General features: G+C 43.6%; 1 long non-coding RNA gene across 2 annotated transcripts; it reads left to right on the forward strand.

The window, feature by feature from the left end:
* The first annotated feature begins 790 nt into the window (after positions 1-790).
* LOC125972312 (uncharacterized) lies at positions 791-2,509 on the forward strand. Of its 2 annotated transcripts, XR_007482756.1 has the most exons (3): positions 791-838; positions 1,251-1,285; positions 1,515-2,509. It is a non-coding gene; the product is annotated as an uncharacterized lncRNA (long non-coding RNA). The 2 variants fall into 2 exon arrangements; XR_007482755.1 differs by having other exon boundaries at positions 795-838; positions 1,251-2,509.
* The last annotated feature ends 4,010 nt before the right edge of the window (positions 2,510-6,519 follow it).

A 6,519-nucleotide genomic window follows, 5' to 3' on the forward strand; every position in this document is an offset into this window, starting at 1 on the left:
GCCACTTCGAGGTTCACATATTGCAGCCTCTGTGCATCGGGGATTTTTATGAAAACAAATATTGCGGATATAGTCGGTGCATCGCGGCTTTTTGCTGCGTCACTTGGACCGCGGGGCTTTGTCTGCCCATATGACTTTACAGCACACTACTGGCCGGTAGGAGACCAATGGGAACATGCCGATCTGTATCTTTGCCGATGATGGGCTTAGAGCTGTAAGAGCAGCTCCAACCAGGCTTTATCTCAATCTCCTGCTACGTATCCACTCCTCCACTTCGTTTGTGTCAGCAGAATCAGCAGCATCTCTGGTTCGCGCTTCGTTTTGTTGTCACAAACGAGGCAGGACAACTTAGGGTGACCAGATTTGGGTTTCTGAAAAAGAGGTCACCTCGTGTCAACGGCAGAACGTGAATGAACTTGAGAAATAAAATAAAATAAACCCTTTCTAAAAATGAAAATTGACTGACGCAAACGTGTTCATGTTTTTATTGAAAACAAACTATAGGTGGCGGGCCGAAGCTCGCAAGAGACTTTTGTTAGTGAAATGATTGATCTGGTTGTAGGGAGGATGTGATATTTTAATATGACTTACATAGATTTTATATTAACACATTTCTGATTGTTGGGAGCTGTTTTTTGGTCATCGTTTTATGAAAATCAATGTTTGATTGCGAAACGCAACAGACACTGCTGCAAAGGGGTCCTTGCTGCAGAACCAATCAAAACTCGTAACAACGTCACGTGACTTGATGTCTCCCAATGGCATTCCTCCAACTCAGGAACTAGGAAGTAAATATTGCCTCAGATCTATTGACAACAATGGACATTGTTCGCACTTGGTAAGTTCTTATTTAATATAAATTTATATTGAAAATGGCTAAGGATAGCCTCGAGGCTAAGAATGTGCAGAGTGAAAAGCCCTAAAATGTGATTGATGTTAGGAGTCATCAGCAGTTTATATGCAGTCAATTTTGGCTTCAGAGATTACACATGACTAATTTACGTTACAGAGAGTAGCTACAGTCGCTCCTGGTTTTGCCTTACTGTCTTTCTCAGATAGTAATCTAACAAATGTTAGTCAAACAAGCCGAACCCAATGCTAATAATAATTGTTTCACATTCTTGTTGGGTGTTTCACTAGCATGTTGTGGGTAGTGGAATACCATTAAACAAGACCAAAGAGAGTATCATAGTGGTAGAGAACATTTATATTTGTAACACAATAACAACAATACCATTTATTATTAACAGTGTTCAGACAGTCCAAACACACACGTCTGTACAAGGTAGGTGTTTCACAGAAGTGCTTGTATCCTCTTTGATACTGTATGTTCCCTGTGCTCTTGTCTTCGTCATTTTTCTCCCTCAGTTACGTGTGTCTCTGCGTCTTCTACATTTGAAAGGGAAACAAAGTGGGATGGGGGGGTGTTAGATAGAGAGATAATGTGATGACTAACTTTATGTATTGTAGTAGCAATGCTCCAAAATGTATTGGTTGTTTTTCTGTTTCCCCAGATGCTCAACCTTGGACGACACTACAGATATCTTCTAGGCCTAATCTAATCTAACGTAGCCTGAGGGGTCTATCGTAATCTTTCAAGATCAAAGTTTGAGCTGGACACCCCTTTTACACATTTTACACATCACAAAATCAACATTCTGTTGATTCCTGTCTATTCCAGACTATACCTGACCTTGACTCATACATGCTGTGCCCCTGTTACAGGATTAAGATGCTGTGTCCATGTTACAGAATTAATACACATCTCTCACACCCATATTCATAGCTTTTTCCTTAAGAGGAAAAACCAGAGCAAATTTCACGGCCAGTCCAGTAAAATAAAATACAGTAATCATGTGTCATATGTTTAAAGTAAAGTGCATCATCAAAGACTCCTATCATCCCAACCACAGACTGTTTACTCTTCTTCCTTCTAGGAAGCGATACCGGACTCTTCGGGTCAAGATGAGTAGACTGAGGAAAAACTTTTTCCCCTCTGCCATCATCGCCCTGAACTCTGCAGCACAACACCCCTGTCACCCCCCTGAACTCTTATCATTCTGAACCCTGCAGCACAACAACCCCACCACAACAACACCTGTATTACCTGCATATACTGTCCATATCTGCATATAATTGCTGCTTTCCTATCCTATATATTCATTCATCACTCTTACTCCGCTTGTACATATCTGTTCATATCTGGTTATACTGACTATGTTGCATATTTATAACCCTATATTTACAATTCGCATTCTAGTACCGCCTACCCTTTGTTCTACTGCACCTTATTGTAAATACTTAGCGAGTGATATCCATACTTGTCCCTCATGTATATTATCCCGCATATAAGTCACCTCATATTTACCTGATTGAACTGTACCTACTGCTCAGTATTACTTTTTACTCTGCACTTTACTGCTTTTTGCACTTCTGGTTGGGTGTTAAAGTTCTTTTCACTGTGCTGTACTTGTGCTGTACATTGACAATAAATTTGAATCTAATCTAATCTAATTTGGTACGAACCTTTTACGGTCATTTATTCCTTCCTCTTGCGGGCAGCCTCTATGTTCCGTGTGTTTGCAAATTGCACGTAGCATTCTCTGTGGTAACCTACATTAGCTAGTACATCTGGAATCGGGCTGTTAACTGTTAAGTTGAATGTTTTAACAGCAAATTGTGCTATTGCACTCTCTGGTACATCTAAATTAGCCCACTGCAATGTACAATTAATAAATTTGACCCAACTTGTCTGTGAAAATGGAATCATTTTAGTGGGCTCTTTACATGAATGGCAAACATGCATGCAGCGTCAATCTTCAATCTTTCCCACTGTAAATACCTAAATAAATAAATAAATACGCCACCTAGTAACGTTACAAGCACTAACATTATCATGTTAGTGTAAATTATGTAATTATTTGGCCTTTTGGATGTCTAATACCCTTTAATCTAGTACAGCCAAAAGAAAAGCATGTTCCCTGGTGTCACACGTGCCCCCCTTGGTATCGCACTGCCCCCCCCCCCCCCCCCCAAGAGAGCGCCCCCCACTATTTGAGAAGCACTGCAACGAGTGCAGACACAATATTAAGTGAAATACAGTTTATTATTTTTGTGTCATCTCAAACTTACTGCTTTATTGTGTTCGGCGTTTTCAAAGATTGAAGGAACTGAACCGTCAATGAAATGAGATCTTTCGGCAAATCCTTCTCTATACTACTGACAAAAGATTTCTAAAACACGTGGGAACACTGCTTAAAAAAAAAGAGAAGACCAGGCACTTCTTTGAGGTTCTGATGTTTTGCAATGATTTGTGTGGATTGATGCATCCAACAACGGAAAGTTTTGATCTCTCCACTTCTCCACTTCGGTGTTGTTTGGACTACAAAAGTCTCACTGAGTAATAAACAATGCAGATTCGTCTTAAACATGGCGGATTTGTGAACCGCCATGTTTATTACTCGGACTTCCGTTTGGCAACACCTTCTGTCCACACCTCCATCATCGTTATTACCTACTCTCTCTTACAGAAGCAGCGCTGCACTTCAGATCCGCGAGGAGGAGCTGTGTCAGATGTTCCGCAGACAAAAGGTCAGGAAGGCACCAGGCCCCGGTCCCCCTCCTGCCTGAAAATCTGTGCTGAACAACTGGCATCCACCTTTGCACGGATCTTCACCGGTTCCCTGGAGCTGTGTGAGGTGCCCTCGTGCTTCGAGAGTTCCATCATCGTACCGGTGGCGAAGAAGCCCGCCATCACAGGTTTGAATGACTATAGACCTGTCGCCCTGGCATCTGTGGTCATGAAATCTTTCGAGAGGCTAGTGTTGGACATCACGGGCCCCCTGCTCAACCCCCTGCAGTTTGCCTACCAGGCAAACAGGTCAGTGGACGATGAGGTCAACATGGGACTGCACTACATCCTGCACCACCTGGACACTGCAGGGACCTACGCCAGGATCCTGTTTGTGGACTTCAGCTCAGCGTTCATCACCATTGCTCCTGACATCCTCCACCAGAAGCACATCCAGCTCGCTGTGCCTGCCTCCATCTGTCAGCTTCCTGAATAACAGGAGACAGTGTGTGAGGCTGGGGACCATCACATCCGACACCCGGACCACCAATACTGGCGCCCTCCCAGGGGTGCGTCCTCTCCCCACTACTCTTCTCTCTCTACACTAACAATTGCTCCTCAGTCGACTCTTCTGTGAATCTCCTGAAGTATGCGGATGACACTACTCTCATCAGACTGATCCGGAATGGTGACGAGACTGTGTACAGACAGGAGGCGGAGCGGCTGATCCACTGGGGAAGCCAAAACTACCTGGAGCTGAAACCGCTCAAGACCGTGGAGATGACAGTGGACAGGCGAGACCCTTCACCACTTTCACCCCTCACTATCCACAGTAATACTATTTTCTCCACAAACACCTTCAAGTTACTGGGATCCACAATCTCTCGGGACCTGAAATGGACCGGCCACATAGACTCTGTCCGGAAAAAGGCCTAGCAGAGGCTGTACTTTCTGAGACAGCTCAGGAAGTTCAACCTGCCACAGGAGCTGCTGAAGACCTTCTATACTGCCATCATCCAGTCTATCCTCTGCACCTCCATCACTGTCTGGTTTGGACCGACCACCAAACAAGACAAGCACAGACTGCAACGGACAATCAAGACTGCAGAAAAGATCATCTGAACCAACCTCCCATCTATCCAGGACTTGTACCTGTCCAGGACCAGGAGACGTGCAAGTAACATCTCTACAGACCCTTCTTACCCAAGTTGCAGTCTGTTCGAACTACTCCCCTTCGGACGGCGTTACAGAGCGCTGTACGCCAAAACCAGCAGACACAGAGACAGCTTCTTCCCCCAGGCTGTCGCTCTGATGAACTCACACCACTCTTAGAGTCTCAGAGACATTGCTGTGCAATAACGTCCTCCTCCCAGCACTTTATCTTTGAATTGTCTATATTATGTGTACTATGTGTCCACTCTGCATCCATTGCAGCCTGGTCATCCTGGAAGAGGGATCCTCCCATCTGTGTTCTCTTCTCAAGGTTTCTCATTTCCCCTAGTAGGAGTTTTGAGTTTTTACTTGCCCTCCTGGGAGTTTGAGATCAGGGGATGTTTGAGAATATTTGTCAATTTTCGCACTTGTCCTGAGTGTTGTTAGTCACCTAAATGTTGAACAGAGGCTGAGATGTACCTAAGTCAAATTCGTTATTTGGCATGCTTAAACATGGCCAATAAAAATCCTTGAATCTTGAATCTTACCTTGTTTGGTTAGTCCCGCCCCAACGGATGTGATGTAATAGATAAAAAAACGTCACAGAAATGGAGAAATCTGAACAGAGTAAAAAATAGCCCCCCAAAACGATCATAACAGTATCTCTGCAGCACCGGGAGTGATATATTACACTTTTCTACACTACTGAATACTCCAGATACACAAGAAAATGATTTTAAAAGCAAAAAAAGTCAATTTTCCATGATACGATTAAAATTATTCAAACCAAACATCAAACTTGAGGAAGATAGGGAAATTAGGGATGGAGATTAAAATAAAGCCAAACCTCGGTTTTCAACCACAATCCGTTCCAGAAGGCGGTTCGAGAAGTGAATCGGTCAAATTCTGAATCTATTTTTCCCATTACAAATAATGGAAAAATGTTTAATCCGTTCCAAGACTTTAAAAAAATGCCTTTTTCAAGCATTTTTTCATTTGGCCATTTTGCCATTTTTTTGGCACCGCCGAACGCGCAACTGTAGTGCGCCACCGACCGCGCAATTGCACCGCGCTGAACACATTATTGTGGACCTCAGTGCGCAGGGAGCTTAATTTGGTCCGATGGTGCAACCGGAGCGTGCCGGGCGCTCACTGTTGCATTGCTTTAAGAGCGTCTTTGTGTTTTAGGATGGCTTTACTGCTCCCACTTGCTTTCTTTGGAGGCATGATTAGGGGTTCATACAATCCTCAAAGTAATGAAAATGCAATAACGAACGGAGTCAGTCGGCATCCGGGCCGCTCGGTCGGGTTTTCTCGGGTCCTTTCGGCTCATCTCACGAGGTTCGACCTCCGAATTTTGTTCGACAACCGAAGCAAAAATATCTCGAATTTTTCGTTCGAATTCCGATTTGTTCGGGAACCCGGACGTTCGAAAACCGAGGTTTGACTGTAATGGGGATTAAAACAAGAATAAAGAATGGATTCACAGGTATGCTGAAGAAAACAGAGTTTGACTTAAATGAACTGATGGCTTCAGCAGACCTCATGTATTTGGGAAGTTTGTTCCATGGGTGAGAAGCATATTAACTAAATCAGAATCAGAATCAGAAAACCTTTATTGTCATTCTACACAGTACAATGAAATTGGAGACCTCCATCCAGTGCATGAGGTAGATACAAGTAACATAGTCAAGTAAACGACTAATAGAAAAGTAGATGAATAATCTGAAACAGTAGTGCGGACAAAGTGCAGTAGTAGTGCAGGAGGAAAGTGTCATCAGTGTCGGCTGGAGTTG

Source organism: Syngnathus scovelli, chromosome 7, assembly GCF_024217435.2.
Source record: "Syngnathus scovelli strain Florida chromosome 7, RoL_Ssco_1.2, whole genome shotgun sequence".
Lineage (NCBI taxonomy): Eukaryota > Metazoa > Chordata > Actinopteri > Syngnathiformes > Syngnathidae > Syngnathus > Syngnathus scovelli.